This window comes from Eleutherodactylus coqui, chromosome 2 (genome assembly GCF_035609145.1).
Source record: "Eleutherodactylus coqui strain aEleCoq1 chromosome 2, aEleCoq1.hap1, whole genome shotgun sequence".
NCBI classification, from domain to species: Eukaryota; Metazoa; Chordata; class Amphibia; order Anura; family Eleutherodactylidae; genus Eleutherodactylus; species Eleutherodactylus coqui.
The window spans coordinates 164,510,722-164,532,607 of NC_089838.1; positions in this window are offsets into that span (position 1 = coordinate 164,510,722).

The window sequence follows — 21,886 nt, forward strand, 5'->3', positions numbered from 1 at the left end:
TTTAAAGTTTAGTCCTCATCCACATTTCACCTGGGTCTTGCTGACTGCTGCACATGTACCATCATGGGGTTTGCTGTGGCTGCTATGGCAATCTCTCTAAGCAGAACTTCGTCCAACTAAGCACGCACTGTGCTGAGTATTGTAATATAGTCTCATTAAGTGATTAAGGATGAGTTGTACTGCAGGTACAGTACAACTTTCGACCACAGTAAAATTCTAATGGATTCTTTGATCTAGTGATTGTGTCCCATCAGTCAGACCATAACTAATAGTCTTATACTACAACTTACAGTGTATATTCATGGGGAATTCCATTTAACATGCTGCAAATATAGCCTTTACAATATATGTTACAATGTCACCCCACATAGAAGCATAGAATGGTAGAGTTGAAAGGAACCTCCAGGGTCATCGGGTCCAACCCCCTGCTCAGTGCAGGATTCACTAAATCATCCAGACAGATATTTGTCCAGCCTTTGTTTGAACACTTCCATTGAAGGAGAACTCACCACCTCCAGTGGTAACCTGTTCCCCTCATTGATCGCCCTCACTGTCAGAAAGTTTTTTCTAATATCTAATTTGTGTCTCCTCCCTTTCAGTTTCATCCCATTGCTTCTAGTCTTTCCTTATGCAAATGAGAATAGGGCTGTTCTCTCTGCACTGTGACAGCCCTTCAGACATAGGTGTACCGCCATGAGGCGCAATTGCAACCCTGCCTCTTAGTGAATGGGGGCCCACGGACCTCAGCCATATGTCGTTTCACTGCCATGGCCCACGGGATGGCTGTAGGTGGCACTCAGGGAGGGGAGGACCCATAATCCTGGAAGATAGTAGCCAATTACAGGCTGCAGACTCCCCCGGCACATGGTCCTCAACTGTAGTCTATCATTGCAATGCCGGCCACGTGATTGGTTCGGCTGGCGGTGCACTGAAAGTGAAGAGGAGAGTGGCGATCATGCGGTACAACAAGATATATACTACATGTAATCATATATGTATAGCTGGTATAAGCTATACCAACTGTACATATATCATTATATACATGTGATATCCAGGTTATACCAGCATGGTCTATATCCCTATATACAGGGGATGTATGTACAGGTGTTCACAAGTTCCCTTTAATATATACTGATAATGAGAACCCATCCTATACAATTCAGATAATCAGTATGTATGTATTAAGGAAAATTGCTGTACATGCAAAAAAAATCCATTTTCAACTTCCTTTAGCTTGTTTAGTTTAAAAAAAAAAAAGAAAATCGAGATTAAAATTAAGAATTGGGAAAATTTGGGAAAAAAATATCCTATGCACTTGTATTTAGAGGGGTTGTCCAGCTTTGAACTATTCATGGCCTATCCCTAGGACAGGTCACGAATAGTTGGTCATGTAAGTGAATTCAATGGGAACAGTGTCTGCATTACCAACCTGGACTGGTTCAAAGTTCATGAAGCTGTCTGCGTCCAGCTCTGTAAACTGTATCAGTGAACAGCTGATGAGCGGGTTCCAGAACGGCGGACACCTGCCAATCAACTCTTGACCACCTATCCTCAGTATAGATCAATAGTTCATATCTGGAAACTCCTTTACAATATTCCCACAACATGTGGGCATAAAAATTATACAGTTGTTTTTTTTTGCTATCTATAAATGTCCTCTATCCCCTACTACCTTCTATGGGGTGGATGGCGGTGCCATTTCAGTGTTCCCCTCTGACAGCAAAAAGCCTAGTTGCACCCCTAACTGAAAGGCTGGTTTATTAGAGACACTCAGCTAGTAGTGAATTGGACCTTCTGTGGCCTTCAGTACCACAGCAATGTAGCGTTGCATCCATACACAAGTATCATAGGAGCCAGGTGTGCCAGGGAAACATTTGCCAGGCAATGAGTTCATCTTCACCAGCCTAAACTGTTGTCACTTCGTAGGAAGAGCTCATCATACATGCTGCTTTTGCCAAATTTTTTCCCTCCCATCAGCATGATGCAACAGAAATCTGGATTCATCTGATAAGGCAAAGTTTTTTTACTTCTCAGTGGTTCCACTTTTGTACTCTTTTGCCCTCTTTAATTTTGCCTGTCTGTTTCTCTTAAACAGCAATGGCACTTGAACTGGTCATCTGCTGCTATAGCCTATTTGTGCTAAGGAACAACAAGTTGTGCATTCCGACATGTTAATTGAAGCATCATTTTTTTTATTTGGCTGTAATTTATTTGACTGTGCACCACCTTTTCACAATTTTTGACATTCATTTCTGACCTCTTTTATGAACAAGTTGTTAACTAGAGATGAGCGAACGTACTCGTCCGAGCTTGATACTCGTTCGAGTATTAGCGTGTTCGAGATGCTCGTTACTCGAGACGAGTACCACGCGATGTTCGAGTTACTTTCACTTTCATCTCTGAGACGTTAGCGCGCTTTTCTGGCCAATAGAAAGACAGGGAAGGCATTACGACTTCCCCCTGCGACGTTCAAGCCCTATACCACCCCCCTGCAGTGAGTGGCTGGCGAGATCAGGTGTCACCCGAGTATATAAATCGGCCCCTCCCGCGGCTCGCCACAGATGCATTCTGACAGAGATCAGGGAAAGTGCTGCTGGTGCCGGAGCTGCTATAGGGAGAGCATTAGGAGTTATTTTAGGCTTCAAGAACCCCAACGGTCCTTCTTAGGGCCACATCTGACCGTGTGCAGTACTGTTGAGGCTGCTTTTAGCAGTGTTGCACAATTTTGTTTTTTCGTATATCGGGCGTGCAGAGCATTGCGTCCGCAGTCTGCAGTCATTGTACAGAGTATAGGGCCAGTACTGGTGAGGCAGGGAAAGAGATATTCAGGCTATATAGGCAGTGGGCTTTTTCCAAAAAATTGGGGAAAAATACTATATTTGGGCTGCCTGTGACCGTCTTCAGTTTACTGCATGTCTGCTGGGGGTAGTAGTCCTAATTAATACGCAGCTAAGCGTTACAGCAGGCTTGCGCAAAATTGTTTTCTGGATCTGCTGTCTCTGTTACTTCAGCGCTGTCATCCCGCCAGAGGGAAACAGTATACATAATATTATACGCTGCCTACAGTATCTATCTGCTGGGGGTAGTAGTCCTAATTAATACGCAGCTAAGCGTTACAGCAGGCTTGCGCAAAATTGTTTCCTGGATCTGCTGTCTCTGTTACATGATCGCCGTCATCCCGCCAGAGGGAAAGAGTATACATAATACTATACACAGCCTACAGTATCTGTCTGCTGTATCAGCTCAGCATTTTAAAAAAATAGAAGCAAAATACTTAAGGCCTACTACTGGCCTTTGGCCACTTGACTGCTTCTGCGCTGTGAATTCCACTAGCTCAGTTATACGCACCTACGTCTCACTACAGGCGTGCCCAAAATTGTTTCCTGGCTCTGCTGTGCGTTCTGTAAGGGAAGTCAGCCTCCAACAACAGGCCAATAAGCGGCACATTTAATTACAGCGTTCTGTTTCTGCACTACTGGTAATGCAGCATGCTGAGGGGTAGGGGTAGGCCTAGAGGACGTGGACGCGGGCGAGGACGCGGAGGCCCAAGTCAGGGGGTGGGCACCGGCCGAGCTCCTGATCCAGGTGTATCGCAGCCGACTGCTGCGGGATTAGGAGAGAGGCACGTTTCTGGCGTCCCCACATTCATCTCACAATTAATGGGTCCACGCGGTAGACCTTTATTAGAAAATGAGCAGTGTGAGCAGGTCCTGTCGTGGATGGCAGAAAGTGCATCCAGCAATCTATCGACCACCCAGAATTCTGCGCCGTCCACTGCTGCAACTCTGAATCCTCTGGCTGCTGCTCCTCCTTCCTCCCAGCCTCCTTACTCCATTACAATGACACATTCTGAGGAGCAGGCAGACTCCCAGGAACTGTTCTCGGACCCCTGCCCAGAATGGGCAGCAATGGTTCCAAATCCTCTCCCACTGGAGGAGTTTGTCGTGACCGATGCCCAACCTTTGGAAAGTTCCCGGGGTCCGGGGGATGAGGCTGGGGACTTCCGGCAACTGTCTCAAGAGCTTTCAGTGGGTGAGGAGGACGATGACGAGGAGACACAGTTGTCTATCACTCAGGTAGTAGTAATTGGAGTAAGTCCGAGGGAGGAGCGCACAGAGGATTCGGAGGACGAGCAGCAGGACGATGAGGTGACTGACCCCACCTGGTTTGCTACGCCTACTGAGGACAGGTCTTCATAGGGGGAGGCAAGTGCAGCAGCAGGGCAGGTTGGAAGAGGCAGTGCGGTGGCCAGGGGTAGAGGCAGGGCCAGACCGAATAATCCACCAACTGTTTCCCAAAGCGCCCCCTCGCGCCATGCCACCCTGCAGAGGCCGAGGTGCTCAAAGGTCTGGCAGTTTTTCACTGAGAGTGCAGACGACCGACGAACAGTGGTGTGCAACCTTTGTCGCGCCAAGATCAGCCGGGGCGCCACCACCACCAGCCTCACCACCACCAGCATGCGCAGACATATGATGGCCAAGCACCCCACAAGGTGGGACGAAGGCCGTTCACCGCCTCCGGTTTGCACCACTGCCTCTCCCCCTGTGCCCCAACCTGCCACTGAGATCCAACCCCCTCTCAGGACACAGGCACTACCGTGTCCTGGCCTGCACCCACACCCTCACCTCCGCTGTGCTCGGCCCCATCCACCAATGTCTCTCAGCGCACCGTCCAGCCGTCGCTAGCGCAAGTGTTGGAGCGCAAGCGGAAGTACGCCGCCACGCACCCGCACGCTCAAGCCTTAAACGTGCACATAGCCAAATTTATCAGCCTGGAGATGCTGCCGTATAGGGTTGTGGAAACGGAGGCTTTCAAAGGCATGATGGCGGCCGCGGCCCCGCGCTACTCAGTTCCCAGTCGCCACTACTTTTCCCGATGTGCCGTCCCAGCCTTGCACGACCACGTCTCCCGCAACATTGTACGCGCCCTCACCAACGCGGTTACTGGCAAGGTCCACTTAACAACGGACACGTGGACAAGCACAGGCGGGCAGGGCCACTATATCTCCCTGACGGCACATTGGGTGAATTTAGTGGAGGCTGGGACAAAGTCAGAGCCTGGGACCGCTCACGTCCTACCCACCCCCAGAATTGCGGACACCAGCTCAGTGGTGGTATCTGCGGCGGTGTATGCTTCCTCCACTCAACCACCCTTCTCCTCCTCCTCCTCCTACGCAACCTCTGTCTCGCAATCAAGATGTGTCAGCAGCAGCACGTCGCCAACAGTCGGTGTCGCACGTCGTGGCAGCACAACGGTGGGCAAGCGTCAGCAGGCCGTGCTGAAACTACTCAGCTTAGGAGGGAAGAGGCCCACGGCCCACGAACTGCTGCAGGGTCTGACAGAGCAGACCGACTGCTGGCTAATGCCGCTAAGCCTCCAACCGGGCATGGTCGTGTGTGACAACGGCCGTAACCTGGTGGCGGCTCTGCAGCTCGGCAGCCTCACACACGTGCCATGCCTGGCCCACGTCTTTAATTTGGTGGTTCAGCGCTTTCTGAAAAGCTACCCACACTTGTCAGACCTGCTCGCAAAGGTGCGCCGGCTCTGCGCACATTTCCGCAAGTCCCACACGGACGCTGCCACCCTGCGCACCCTGCAACATCGGTTTCATCTGCCAGTGCACCGACTGCTGTGCGACGTGCCCACATGGTGGAACTCTACGCTCCACATGTTGGCCAGGCTCTATGAGCAGCGTAGAGCTATAGTGGAATACCAACTCCAACATGGGCGGCACAGTGGGAGTCAGCCTCCTCAATTCTTTACAGAAGAGTGGGCCTGGTTGGCAGACATCTGCCAGGTCCTTGGAAACTTTGAGGAGTCTACCCAGATGGTGAGCGGCGATGCTGCAATCATTAGCGTCACCATTCCTCTGCTATGCCTCTTGAGAAGTTCCCTGCAAAGCATAAAGGCAGACGCTTTGCGCTCGGAAACAGAGGCGGGGGAAGACAGTATGTCGCTGGATAGTCAGAGCACCCTCCTGTCTATATCTCAGCGCGTTGAGGAGGAGGAGGAGGAGCATGAGGAGGATGAGGAGGAGGGGGAAGAGACAGCTTGGCCCACTGCTGAGGGTACCCATGCTGCTTGCCTGTCATCCTCTCAGCGTGTATGGCCTGAGGAGGAGGATCCTGAAAGTGATCTTCCTAGTGAGGACAGCCATGTGTTGCATACAGGTACCCTGGCACACATGGCTGACTTCATGTTAGGATGCCTTTCTCTTGACCCTCGCGTTACACGCATTCTGGCCACTACGGATTACTGGGTGTACACACTGCTCGACCCATGGTATAAGGAGAACCTTTCCACTCTCATACCCGAAGAGGAAAGGAGTGATGCTATACCACAGGACCCTGGCGGACAAACTGATGGTAAAATTCCCATCCGACAGTGCTAGTGGCCAAAGGCGCAGTTCCGAGGGCCAGGTAGCAGGGGAGGCGCAGAGATCAGGCAGCATGTACAGCACAGGCAGGGGAACACTCTCTAAGGCCTTTGACAGCTTTCTGGCTCCCCAGCAAGACTGTGTCACCGCTTCCTAGTCAAGGCTGAGTCTGCGGGAGCACTGTAAAAGGATGGTGAGGGAGTACGTAGCCGATCGCACGACCGTCCTCCGTGACGCCTCTGACCCCTACAACTACTGGGTGTCGAAGCTGGACACGTGGCCTGAACTCACGCTGTATGCCCTGGAGGTGCTTGCTTGTCCTGCGGCTAGCGTCTTGTCAGAGAGGGTGTTTAGTGCGGCTGGGGGAATCATCACAGATAAGCGTACCCGCCTGTCAACCGACAGTGCCGACAGGCTTACACTCATCAAGATGAACAAAGCCTGGATTTCCCCAGACTTTTCTTCTCCACCAGCGGACAGCAGCGATACCTAAACAATACGTAGGCTGCACCCGCGGATGGAAGCTACGTTCTCTATCACCATCAAAAACGTGGACCTTTTAGCTTCATCAATCTGTGTATAATATTCATCCTCCTCCTCCTGCTCCTCCTCCTGAAACCTGACGTAATCACGTCGAACAGGCAATTTTTCTTAGGCCCACAAGGCTCAGTCATATAATTTTTGTAAACAATTTTTATACGTTTCAATGCTCATTAAAGTGTTGAAACTTTCACCTGAACCAATTTTTATTTTAACTGGGCTGCCTCCAGGCCTAGTTACAAATTAAGCCACATTAACCAAAGCGATTAATGGGTTTCACCTGCCCTCTTGATTGGGCATGGGCAATTTTTCTGACGTACATTAGTACTGTTGGTACACCAATTTTTTGGGGCCCTCGCCTACAGTGTAATCCAATTAATTTTTTGCCCACCTGCATTAAAGCTGACGTTACATCAGCTGTGCTGGGCACTGCAATGGGATATATTTATGTACCGCCGGTGGGTTCCAGGGAGCCACCCATGCTGTGGGTCCACAGGGAGTTGTAACTGCATGTGTCCACTTCTAAAGAACCCCAGTCTGACTGGGGCATGCAGTGTGGGCCGAAGCCCACCTGCATTTAATCGGACGTTACCTCAGCTGTGATGGGCACTGCAATGGGATACATTTATGTACAGCCGGTAGGTTCCAGGGAGCCACCCATGCTGTGGGTGCACACGGAATTCCCATTGCGGAGTTGTACCTGCCTGTGACTATTTATAAAAAACCGCGTTCTGACTGGGGCATGCAGACACCTTGACAGAATGAATAGTGTGTGGCACATAGGTTCCCCATTGCTATGCCCACGTGTGCAGCTCCTGATGGCGGTGGCACAGGATTATATTTCTCATTGCTTCTGTACAGCATTGTGGGCTATCGCCCCGTCCGTTTTAAGGAGGTTCGCTGCCTAGCCGTGCCAACCCTCTGCAGTGTGTGCCTGCGGTTCCTCCTCATGGCAGACGCACTTATAAATAGACATGAGGGTGGTGTGGCATGAATGCAGCTGAAGGCTGCGCAGAGACACTTTGGTGTGCGCTGTCGACACTGCGTCGTGCGGGGGGGGGGGTTGGGCAGCATGTAACCCAGGAGAAGTGGCAGCAGAGTGTCATGCAGGCAGTGATTGTGCTTTGTTGGAGGTAGTGTGGTGCTTAGCTAAGGTATGCATTGCTAATGAGGGCTTTTCAGAAGTAAAAGTTGTTGGGAGGGGGGGAGCCCACTCTTGCCGCTATTGTGGCTTAATAGTGGGACCTGGGAACTTGAGATGCAGCCCAACATGTAGCCCCTCGCCTGCCCTATCCGTTGCTGTGTCGTTCCCATCACTTTCTTGAATTGCCCAGATTTTCACAAATGGAAACCTTAGAAAGCATCGGCGATATACAAAAATGCTCGAGTCGCCCATTGACTTCAATGGGGTTCGTTACTCGAAACGAACCCTCGAGCATCGCGAAAATTTCGTCCCGAGTAACGAGCACCCGAGCATTTTGGTGCTCGCTCATCTCTATTGTTAACATCAATTGGTGGATTGCTTTCCTCAGTCACACTTCTCTATATAATTTAGACATCATTGAGAAAACTCCACAAAGTTAGTGGGTTTTGAAGTACTGGCCTGGCTAGTCTAGCACCAATGACCATAACCTGTTTGAAGATGTTCAGATCTTTCGATTATGCCTTTCTAATGTGGAGTCACAGTAAAACTGATCCAGGGAAAACTTTTTCATGTAACTTTATGCTGCTCTCCAGGGTCGTGTGTAATTTCTAGGGCAGACAGTGCTGGAGCACTCATGGGTAAATTTAATAGAGCCTTGTAGTGTCACTTGTAATGAGTGTCTTTGAGGTAATTTTCGAGCGTTGTCTGTTCTATTTTCGTGCATTTTAGCATTTTTTAACACACCTCATCATCCATCACAATGATGGGGTGCATTAAAAAGCGCTGTGAAATGCGTTCAAAGGGCGTCTTCTAAACGCATGTGTGAGAGGCGCCTAATACTTTCGACTTCAATGTCAGATTCTACTATGTTGATTCTCAGCTGTGATTCTGTCCACAAGAGAGCTCCTACTTCTTGGCATATTCAGCATTTACTTCAAGTAGCAGTAAAAGATGTGTTGTAGAAATTAGCTCTTTTAATTATACAAATGTTTAGTATTTGTAAGTATTTTACAATCTACATAGATAAGGATTTAACATCTGTTTTCATGTACAGTATTTTATCAAAAGTGCCAGAAGAAGCAGTAAATTGTGAAACTAAACCGCTATAGCTCTATGTGCCCAAGTTCTTCATGTGATCATCAAGTCCTCAGGCTCCGTTCCAAATGAAACTGCTGGTGCACAATGTTCACATTACATTAGTCCCTGATAACAGATATAAATATATCATAGAAGTAATTATAGTATACAGTGTTCTTCAGTGAACTCATGGGAGAGTTGAGTAATGTGCAACTCTAGAGTTATGCTTCAAAGTAGCTTCGACTTCATACAAGTCACTGAAGAAAGGGCAATATTTAATTATATCATTTGCATAATTTAGTTCTGATTGTGTAGTATTTGTCAAAACTGACATTTTCTCTAGTGGTTTCTGTGCAGTAGACAATCAATGAAATGCTAGTGAGTAATATCTGTCTGGGATATAAATGATAGCCTCGTATGAGTTATCTGCAATGTTTTATCATAATTGTAACCCTGAAAACATAAAGTGCAGTGCTTATTTTTCATCAGATATAATAAGTACTGTGTTCTATTGAAAAGGTTGTCTTGTGACTAATAACATATAAAGATCTTGGACCACCGTATGAGTTGCAATAGGGAGCAACTTTGCAAAAGCCGTTCCCTCTCTGGGGGCTCAGCCCATCTATGCATTAGACGCAGTGTAATACTACATTGTCCTTGCAAGGGACCGTTGCATGAGAAATGTCTGGCCAGATGTGACTGTTCCTCCTCCACTCTCCACAATAGCAGCTATTGGACAGGAGTTATAGAAGCCGAGATCATCTGATCAGTGCACTGGCATCCATTTCCAAGAAGGTTATATTTTTCTTAAAAGCAGTGAAACAGTTGACAGTACTCATCACTCTTAGAAGTCAAGGCTGCAAGAGAGAATATCGTGACACTTCTTGGGTTTGCCGAATGGCTGAATGAATTCAAAATATTGGAGCATATGTGGCAAACTGTGTTCTAACCACCTAAAATGTATTGAATCTACAAATATGCTGCTTTTTCTTCTACATTCTTAATATTTTATATAATCAGATCTCACATGAATCTCTCTCTACTATTTTCTTGATTGCTTGTTTTAATGAGTAAAAAACCATTTGAATGTGCAATTGGGAGTAGGATCCACTGCCACTAAGGATCGTTTCCATGCACTTTTGAGTCTGATATGCTTATCATTTAAAGTGGCCCTCCAGTTCTACACAAACCAAGATGGCAGCATCACTTCTCTTAGTACCTGATACATACTGTGCATTGCTAGAGCATCAGTAGTAAAAGACACTACACATTGCTTTGAATGGCCAGTGCTGCTGATGTGAGATTATGTTCTATACAGAGTCTGAGGCGTCTGGATGGTAGCAGCATGTGAGGGAAGAAGATTGTGCTGCTTCTGGGTCTATGTGAACGAAGAACCCACTAGGGTTAAATTGGAACCAAGCTAATAGCTCCTATACCCCTGAAGACGCCAGAGTTCTGGTGAAACATGTTGGGGAGCTGGTCTTTTAGCACAGAGCCTCATGTAGTCTATCCTGCTAAGCTCATTTCAGACTCGGTTTATTTGGCAGCATCTTATCATGCATGCTGGCAGTTTATGCAGGGATCTAACCACTTGCCAAACCTCAGTATATGGCAGTGGATTACTGCATGGTAGCACGCACCATTTGCAGCAAGTATTACAGTCATGACCCTGATGTTTGTGCATAATTAGCAAGGCAGGATAGGGTCTCTCGTAGACTGGTATAGTTTAATGTATGACAGCCATTCACACTATATGGAGACTCTGATCTTTTTAATTCATTGTTGCTATAATATATTTTACTATATACCAATAAAGGTTATTTTTTAAGGGGACCCAACTGTGGGTTTTTAGTTTATGGCAAAGGCTGTGGTGGGATTGCTTCTGAGTCTATAACCACAAGGAGCACTATAAGCAGGACCATGAAGAAAATACTTTTACTAGGTTTGGACACAGAGGGGACACTACTACTAAGTAGAGCCACGATTGCTGAGAAGGACTATAAGGGAAGCATTATTACTATGTGAGACCACAGAGCAACACTATTGCCAACTTTAGACAGAGAGAGGTCACTGGGGCTTGCTTCCCATACTGTATTTATGTTATGGGCTTGGTTCTGTATTTATTTACTGAGCTTGGTTTTGGTACTGTATTTATGTTGTGAAATTTGTTATGGTCCTGTATTTATGTATGAAGGTGGTTTATGGTGCCATATTTATGTATAGATCTTGATTCTGGTGCTGAATTTATGTTATGAAGTTGGTTCTGGTGCTGTATTTATGTAATGATTTTGATTATAGGGTTGTATTTATGTTATGAGGTTAGTTCTGGTGCTGCATTTATGTTATGAACTTGGTTCTGGTGGCATGTTTATGTTATGAGCTTAGCTCTATCTATGCACTGAGCTGGGTTGTGGTGCTGTATATATGTTATGAGCTTAGTTCTGGTGCTGTATTCATGTACTGAGGTTGTTTCTGGTGCTGTGTTTATATAATGATCTTTGCTCTAAGGCTGTATTTAGGTTATGAGGTTGGTTCTGGTATCATATTTATATACAGGGGCTGGACAAAAATATGGAAACACCGTACAAAATGCATGGGATTTAAACCATTAGCACAGAGCTACCCTATTGACCCCTGCTTGGCTTAGAGCTTTCCCGCTAAATTTGTGTTTACTTCACCTCTTGCCCTGCTCTGGGTGGTTTTGGGAGCCAGCTGATAGGAGGTGATTGGCTTAAATCCCTGACCAATGGAACCTTGCTGCTGTGCAGACGTTCACATCTGCCCAGCAGCATCTGTGTCATATTACCTCCACTTCATGGAATTATAAATCATATTTCAATTAGATATGTAGAGACCGATTTTAACGCATGCATTTCATACAGTGTTTCCATATTTTTGTCCACCCGCTGTATATTGTTCTGGATGGTGTGCATATGAAAGCTTGCAAACTGAAGACTGTTATAATTCAATACTTGATGTTAATGATTTTCTCTTCATTGATTGTGGAAAGTAAACATGTATGAAGTCTTTGTTCTCTTTTATGAGGTGCAGAAATATTTAGTTTTCCTTGTGAGAACAATAGTTTGTGATATAGGAAATTGTTTAAAATATCAACAAACAAATTGCAGGAAATTCGAACAGGTTTTGAGTTGCCATTGCTGTGTGACTAAGCTCGGAAGTATTTCCAATTTACCCAAGGTGTAGTACCTGATAAACCAGTTGTGACATCTTAAGCCTCAATTGTATAAAGGAATGAAAAGCGTTTACAAAGCTCTCTCTTATGAAAGACACCAATGCATTACTCAATTCACAGCCCACCTACACATAAACACAATCTTTACCGCCCTCCCCTAAAGCAAAGATTGGCCTATGTTCTTACTCAAGAGAGGGCAAATTCAGTCAAACTTCAGAAGGTGAATCATTTCCTTTGCTAGGTATTTATTAATTTTATATGCTTACAAACATACACACACATAAAATACAATTTAAATCCCTTCATTATTATTGTGTAGATCTCCCTCATGTTACCAAAGCAGCTCTAAACTGCCAGGACACAGACTCAACAAAACCTTTGGTGTCCTGTGGTATTTTGGATTGAGGCATAACAGCAGATCCTATAAGTTGTGTAGGATGTGAAGGTCAGCCTCCATAGATCAGATTTATTTTTTCAGCACATCCCCCTGAACAAGCCGTTTCCCTGAAAGAAAGACCCTGTCTTATATTAATTTTTCCCCTAAAAGAGGCACTGGGTCTTATTTTCGGAGGATGTCTTATTTTACTTACCTTGCAGACGCGGTACAGGTCCTCCTGCTGCTCTCCGGAGCCCTAGTGTGCTTGTTTCAGTCCTCGGCCACCGGCAGAAGATTGTTTCCTGGTTATGGGCATCAAAAGCCCCGCCTCCAGGAAGCAATGGCTCTGATTGGTTCTCGAGCGCTGCTCAGCCAATCAATGCAGCATTAAAAAAAATCGCAGAGGTGAGAGAAAAAATGTTCAGAGACATAAATCATAGAAAAAGAAGCCAAATATGCATCACCTAATACACTGCAGGGCAGGCTCAATCACCATATCCCCTAGTAGCATGCAGAAAGCGAGATTGGAATATTAGGGAGCTAAATGTTTATGTGCCAAATAATGTGCAGCCACTCACCTCATCTCAGATTGGGGAAGGGTGACTGCAGACAACATAGTCTACACATATGAACTGATACCAAGGATGCCAGCCATAGAAGTGTATCAGGGGATGTATATTTGGCTTTTTTAAGTGAGTTATGTCTTTGTACATTTTTTTTTTCTCACCCCTGTGATTTTTATCTAGTTATTAGTGAGATAGCACAGGTTGGGATGGATGCACGGTGGCTTGCCGTGGCCCGTCAGCTTACATGTTTATGGCCAAAATAGAAACTAACACCCGCATTTATCAGTGTTTTTTGCATGCAGTGGGATATAGATGCTGGGGAAGCCCAGGATGTCCTGCCAGTGTGGCGCACTGTGCTGATACAGGGCAATCCATTGCAATGTGATGGCTGGGTTTGGTTCATCGACCACTTTGATTCGTCAACTGCTGATTAGCCAATCACAGCCATCGCATTGTGGAGGCACGATTTATGAATTGGCTGAGCGGCGGCATTAATTGGCCAATTCATAAATCCTGGTTGGTTCCCAAGTTCTGCTCAGTCAGTCTATGCAGCGCTTGATGAACCAATCATAGCCATCGTTTCCTGGAGGCGAGATTTAAGAAACCCATAACCCAGAAGCGATCTTCTTTTGGCGGCCAAGGACTGAAGCAAGCGCGCTGGAGCTTGGACCATGTCTTCTAGGTAATATATTGCCTTTTTATGTAATCTAGCTAGGGCTTATTTTTGAGGTAGGGTTGATATTTCAAGCCTTGCCAAAAATCTCGAAAAATCGTGGCAGGGCTTATTTTCAGAGTGGGTCTTATTCTTGGGGAAACACGGTAAATTTGCAGCGTTCAGTTCTCATGCTATAGCATTACATCATACTGCATGAGCAATCAAAGCATTGCAAGTTGTGGTCCCTTAGGAGGACTAAAAAAGAAAGTAAAAATAAGATCAATAAAATTTTACTAACTAAAAAAAAAAGTAATAAAAGTTGAAATCATAAAACAAAAATACATATTTGATATCACCGTGTCCGTAAAAGTGCGATCTATGAAAGTAACGCATTATTTACCCCGCACGATGAATGTTGTCCGAAAGACAAAATAAGGAACGCCAGAAATGCATAAATGGTTTTATTGTTATGGCTGTTTGGTATATTATATGCATGCAAGCCTTTAGCGGGGATGCAACATGTATGATCAATAGGGCGCATAACATGTCATTACTAAAGATTTCATCACTGGCGCAGATGACCAAGACACCTGGCTCAGATTAGAGTAGACTTTCTTATATTCGTGTAATCTGTCAAAGTTGTTTCTGTTTTCTGTAGAAATGGCATCATGTGTGCAGAGTATAATTACTTGTGGAACTAAAGGAATATTTCACATTTTAATAGTTATGTTTGCCTTTAATATTTTATTTCAGTTCTGTAACTGAAATGTTGGATCTTTATTACCTGATTGTTAAGTGTAAACAAAACCTGAAGTAGAGAAGCGAGTGAACAATAGGAGCAGTTGAGGCATTTATAACTGAAACGCGGGATGCCAAGGCGGGCTTGTCATTCATTCACCTTCTTAACATTTTGTCAGGCTTTGCATTTTGACCATGTTTGTATAGCTTACAGTGAGAAAGTAATGAGTTCATGCACAGACCTTGCATTTTACTGTAAAATCCCATTAAGGACAGTTTCAAACAAGTGTTTTATGGCCACATTTCTGTGTCTGTAATATGGACATGAGTCCCAACCTGACTGCAAGGTTTACTAACCTGAACTGTGGGACTATTTCACATCTGCAACTGAACACCTGTACAAATGCATGTGTCTGCTATTGATTCCAATCAAAAATCATATACCACGTAGTATACATTGATTTTTTTTCTATACAGTTGTATTGGTACTGCACTTTGCAGTACAGTTGAGGTTGTAGGGTTTTGACATATCTTGGTCCATCTTATGCCATGAGGGCACTTTTTAAAGGAAATTTGTCACCTCTCTGAGGGCATCATAACTGACAGGAACACTGATTGTAATGATATGTCTCATGTATATATGAATTAATTTGTCAGAAACGTACATTTTAGGACTACAGGAAGTAGTCCTCGATATTCATGAACTACAGACTACCCTGTACACCCAAACCCTCCAGCCACGGATTGACAGCTGTCTGCCTAATACTATGCATAGAGAGATGGCTATCAATTAATGGCTGAAGGGTGGGCATATAGCTCCATATCAGTGTGTGATTTTGAGGGCTTGCTTCTGTCATACTAATCTGATAAGAGGTAAGTTCCAGGCTTGGCCAGGAAAAGTCATTAGATGTTATCATTTATCTTGATTTTTCCAAAAATACTGTGCCGCATAAAAGGTTGGTATATAACATGAGAATTCTTGGTCGGGGTGAGGGCTCAGTCACACGGGCGCATCCGGGCGTCTATGCGCCTGTCTTCCTGCAGGATAAGACGGCCGCATCGCAGGTACGGACGACTCTCCGCACCGCCAGCAGAAAAAACACATGACCGGCTTCATTGCGGCTCCAGCGCTGCGGAGAGTCATCCGTACCTGCGGTGCGGCCGTCTTATTCATGCAGGAAGACGGGCGCATCGGCGCCCGGATGCGCCCCTGTGACTGAGCCCTGAGAATGGGTGTAAGTTGGTAAGTAACTGATAAAGCAGAGGATGGTTATTAATGGTACACACTTGCATTGGGTCACCGTTACTATTGAGGACCACAGGGGAAGTGTTGGGTCCTATTCTTTTTAATATACTTATTAATGACCTGGAAGGATTGCACAGTAAAATATCAATATTTGCAGAAAATACAAAAGTATGTAAAGTAATTAACACAAGGGAGGATAGAATGTGGTTGCAAATTAATTTGAATAAGATGGAGGATTGGATAGAAAAGTGGCAAATGAGGTTTAACACTGATAAACGTAAAGTTATGCACACGGGTAGGGAAATACACATCACCATTACACACTAAATGGAAAAACACTGGGAAACACTGACACAGAAAAGGACTTGGGGATTTTAGTTAACTGTAAGCCTAACTGGAGCAACCAGTATCGGGTAGCTGCTGCAAGGCAAATAGAATTATGTGATGTATTAAAAGAGGAAGGTACACATGATGAGAACTTTGTTCTTCCCCTTTACAAGTCTCTGCTCAGACCACACATGGAATATTGTGTACAGTTTTTGGCACCAGTACTCAAGAAGGACATATCAGAAGTTGAGCGGGTACAAAGATGGGCAACTAAAGTAATAAATGGAATGGGTGGACCAAAATACCCAGAGAGGTTATCAAAATTTGGGTTTAGTTTGGAAAAAAGACAGCTGAGTGGCACCCTAATAACTATGTATAGATATAGCAGGGGACAATATAGAGATCTCTCCTACAATCTATTTATACCCAGGACTGGGACTGTAATAATGAAGCGCCCTCTACATCTAGCGGAAAGAAGGTTTCTACACCAACAGAGAAGGGGTTCTTTACTGTAAGAGCATTGAAACTATGGAACTCTCTGCCTGAGGACGTGGTGATGGTTACCTGGACATCTTTCTTGAGTGTAACAGTATTACATGTTATAGTCACTGATTACTTCAGAAGTGTTGTTAAACCAGGGATTATTCTGATTGCCAAATTGAAGTCTGCAAGGAATTTTTTCCCTAAAATTGGATTCTACCTGAGTTTTTTTTGTCTTCAAGAATATCAAATATCCAGAAAGGAAAGATGAAAAGGTGGCACTTCTTGGTCCTTCAGAATAAAAAGCAGCACTTTATTTCGTATCAAAAATAGGTGAAAAACATAGGACACGGTGCATAAAAAGTAGGCGACAGCCATATCACATCACATGATGTAAAGATAATCTTTCAAACAGCCGAAAGATTGAAAGATTTAGCGATGCATTTGCATACAATGAGTGCACTGTGTATCCTGCATTTTTTTTGAAAGATGAGCAAAATTCATTCAAATGGAATGTATTTGCTCAGTCTTTCATCAGCTGAACGAAGAATTTTATGTGGAGCTAAAATCCATTGTTCAAATGAAAAGTGCACAATGCCCGCATTTACATGTAGCAATTATAGCTCATTTTCGGCCGTTTGGACTAACTTTGAGTGATAACCGTTGCGTGTAGTAAAAGGGCTTATAGTGTTTCTTCCAAAAACAGCACCACCCATTGGTTGTGTCTGGTATGCTGCTCAACTCAAATTCACTTCAATTGAGCTCAACTGCAATACCACACACAATCCTATGAAGAACAGAGGGAAAAAAGAGGGGTGGAGCAACCCCAAGAAAGGCTGCTCCTTTTGTCAGAACTATTTTCTCTGTCTGTCAGGATTCACATCTGAGCTCCACTATATACTTTTGACGTATGTCCCCAGCAAATACTGAAGAAGGGGTGTTGTAGCCCCGAAACGTGTCTATATTTATGTTGGTTAATAATAAAACAGAGAAGTTAAGATTAATAATTTTATGTGTTCGAGCTTCTCTGAAAGGGTCGCGCCTACATCCAACTTTTAAACATTAATTGCACTGCACACACAACCCTATGGACAAGGGTGGTGCTGTGTTTGGAGGAAAGCAGCCATGTTTTTTTAACCCTAGACAACCCTTTTTAAAAAACATATCAAAAACTGCACTTTCAGTTTTCTGAAAAACTATACGTGTGAAACTACTCTTTGACTGCAATTTAATGTTTTACTATACGGTATTATATAACAGCGATATTGAAGCATTTAGCTGATAACACTTTATCTGTAATTAAAAATAGACGAGAGAAAAATAGAATGATAAGTAAATCATTGCTGCTGTGGTGATCACTGCACACACAGAAACAAGGAGCCTGAAGTTACAGTCATTACTTATTGGATGCAGTGATCACTGGGGCAAAGGCTCTATAGGGTAAAGAAGAAGGTTGGAATTGCCCTGTGATATCTTCTCTTATCCACAATAAAAAACAGAAAGCCAACAAGGGTGTTCCTAAGTTACTCCCATATAAGCTGGCTCGTGGATGACGCAGGTGATTTGGGGAGATTACATATTTAATCTTGTTAGTTTAGTAGTAAAGGGAGAGGTTCAAGCCAATACCAGGTGATTCTTACTTTTATTGTTATTAGCTACTAAATCATAACTAGTTAAAACACAAGGAACTAATATTACAAAGATCGGCATTTAGTAAAGGCATTTGGGCTGATTTAATAACGCTAATACTTAGTGTAAACCTAAATCAGGCTGTCTAATAATGGATGATGAATTTAGCGCATCTTGAGACACTTTTGTCTAACAGTTTGCACCAAAGCGTTGCCACAACATTGACACACATTAAAGGCACAATCCTTTCCCACCAAATCACAACCCTTGTCAGTCAAGAAACAGTTGATCATTCTTCTTGGCGCTTTTGCTTCAGAAGTATCTCTGAACTTGATGCGACATTCTGTGTCTGAAATGTGACAAATTTTGGTGCATTTTACGACAATGTCTAAATAAGTTCATCTGTCCTATTATTTACACTTAAGGGCAAGCGGTTAAGTTTTGTGCAAGGCGGGTGTTTTGCAAAAATTTCTGACTTTTTTTCTTTTTGCTCTGGCCCGGCACTTTTTTGAAAGTGTAGCCACCACTGACCGACATTACTTCAAAGGCGCACGGAGGTGCTGGGGATGTGCTGAATGCATGAAGAGGCATGCACCACTCATTTACACAAAATGCCTAACTTTTTTTCAAACATTCTAAATATTTTTTGCAAATAAGGAGGATGGAACGATACCTCTGCAGCGCCACCTATTAGATGGCAGCATTCCTGCAAGTCAATGTACGACTCTTTAAACAAGACTTTAAGACAATGATTGGGAATTGAAAACCAAGGCAGAATCCATACACAGACAGCTGTTTCAGGGTGATTGCCCCTCATCAGTGTGCAGTAGGTTTCTAGCTTGGCTAGTGAGAGGCCTGAGACGTGGATCGGGTAGGCTATAATTTCTCCTTAAGGAGAACACTTAGAAGGTGAGTGAGGAGCCTTATAAGGCCATCCATGCTCCTCTGGGTAATATGCAAATAATATGTAAATATTTTTTTTTAATCTTACACAAATAATATGACAAACACAGAGAGATAACTTTAGTATGAATAAGTATTCACCCTCTGAAAGTCAATACTTTGTGGAAAGCTGCTCCAACTCCTTCAAGTCAGATGGGCTGCGTTAGTGTTCAGCAGTCTTCAAGTCAAGCCAAATATGATTGGATTGAGGTTTGGGCTTTGATTTAGGCCATGCCACGACATTTAAAACGATGCTCCAGGCCTGGAGAAACAAAGATGACTGAACTGCTTCTTTGACTACCTGATGCACACTGTACAGTATATTAGTATGCATTGGTAGTCTAAGACACTACTTGCTGCTTTAACTGGCCAGCATTGCTTATGTGGGCAGCAGTGGGTAATCAAAGCAGGTGTAGCATCTTAGACTAAAACACATAGTGTGCATCAGATAATCAGAGCAGCTAGTGCAGAACTGGAGGGTCGCTCTAAATATTTCCTCTTAAACCACTTCAGTGTAGCTCTAGCAATATGATTAGGGTCATTGTTTTACTGGAAGATAATTCTTCATCTCATTTTCAAATCTCTGACTGACTCAAACAGGTTTTCTTCAAGTATCGGCCTGTATTTATTGTCATCCATATTTCCTTCAATCTCAAGCAGTTATCCAGTCCTTGCCAATGAATATCATCCCTACGATGCAGCCACTACTATGCTTCTCTGGAAAAATAGTGGTCTTATGATGAGAAGTGTTGGATGTGCACCACATATAGCGTTTCCCATGATGGCCAAACAGTTCAGGTTTAGTCATATCTGACCAAAGCATCTTCCATGTGTTTTTCGAGTCCATCACATGCTGTATGGCAAGCTCAAAATGTGGTTTGTATTTTTTTAAGTAATGGTTTCCTTCTGGACATCCCTGTGTAAAGCACCCCTCTGTGGAGCGTATAGCTTATTATGGTCCTATGAACAGATATTTCCAGCTCTGCTGTGGATCTTTGGAGCTCCTTCACAGTTATTGTTGGTGTCTTTTTTGAATCTCCGATTAATGCCCCCTTGTCTGGTTTGTAAGTTTTGGTGGGTGGACTTCTCTTGTCAGATTTGTAGTTGTGCCAAATTTTTCCACTTTGCTATAGTTGACTTAATTATGCTAATTAAAGGAATATTATTTCTGTAGTATAGTATTTGAACAGCTCAGCAGGCACAATAATGGGCATAAGCAAAGTATTGGGAGCAGACAGTACTGGGAGTACCAGTAGGATGTCACTGTTGATGGGGGCCTCGGGATAGGGGTAAGCTTGTTTTGCTAGAGGAGGTATGGGTGTGCTTCAAAAGTGAAAACTCAGAGATGTCTCTGTGTCAGTCTCTGCTAAGGGTTGGCAGTCCGATTTTAGCCTACAGGACAAGCACACAGCACTTGCCCATGAGCAGCAGCTTTTCCTAAAGTTGGACCTAGCTGGCGACTGAGGTGCCCTATTAATACTGAGAAGGTACAGGTCCATAAAATGGAAGAATCTGTCTCAAAATGGCCGCTAGATACAAAATGGAGCATTATAAGATGTAAATAAGCTTGTGTGTAGTGAAACAATAATTAAAGCAGAAATAACTTTAGAGCATGACTTTCGGTGCAATGTCTAATGATTTTTTTTTTTCTATTCATCCGAGAACATTTGCCTGGTACAGTCGCTATCAGAAGAGACTCCCCATGTCCTGAGCTTTGGGAAAGGAGCAAATCGTGCTCATAAGACGCTGCGATCATCCAAACTCACAAGGGAGGAATAATCATTTGAAGGACATTTCACATATTTATTCTCACTGCGCTGATTGTTGAACAATACACGATTCTTGATGTTTTTCTAACCCAATAAGATTAACCCCATGACTAATGACGTATTCTTTTCCTGTATTAGAACTATACTCAGTCAATAAACGCTCAGTGTACGCGCCTTAAGCAGAGTGGGCTGTATACTTGCCGCGGCTCATCTCTACGTATCTGTGGGAACTAATTACTATAAATCATATAGTTTTTGGCCTCCCTGATGCATCCAGGTACAAACTAATTTGGAACCCAAGGCTTGAAAGGTTAATGTGACCGGTCATGTGTAACGGTCCTTAACAATACCATATCACAGACCTTTTTTTGACTGTCTGACACAGTTTTGGATGTTAGCTATATTTTGTAATCAATAACCCTAATATTTCAAGTTTCTTCATATGCTTGATAAAGAACGTTGAGCTCGAAATGTTGCCTAATGTGAACATCTGGACTGTCCAAATAAATTTTATGAGCATTCAAAAACTACAGTGTGCTGTCCAACCGTTTACTTCTGATACAGATAGAAATGGTATCAAGCTTGATAAAGACCACTTGACGGTCGAAACGTCGCTATTTTATTGAAGATGAAAGAATAACGTCTGTTTTGAATTTATGCACCATATTTTCTGCTGCCGTTGGAATCTGTTATTTTGGAATACTCCTTTCTGGGGATTTGTTGTCCATATTTCCTACAACAGCTCTGCGCCTACTTACTGCCTCCCCTGAGAAGGGTGAACTACCAGAAGTGCTGTTGGTAAACTATTGATGAATGTACTGTTACCAA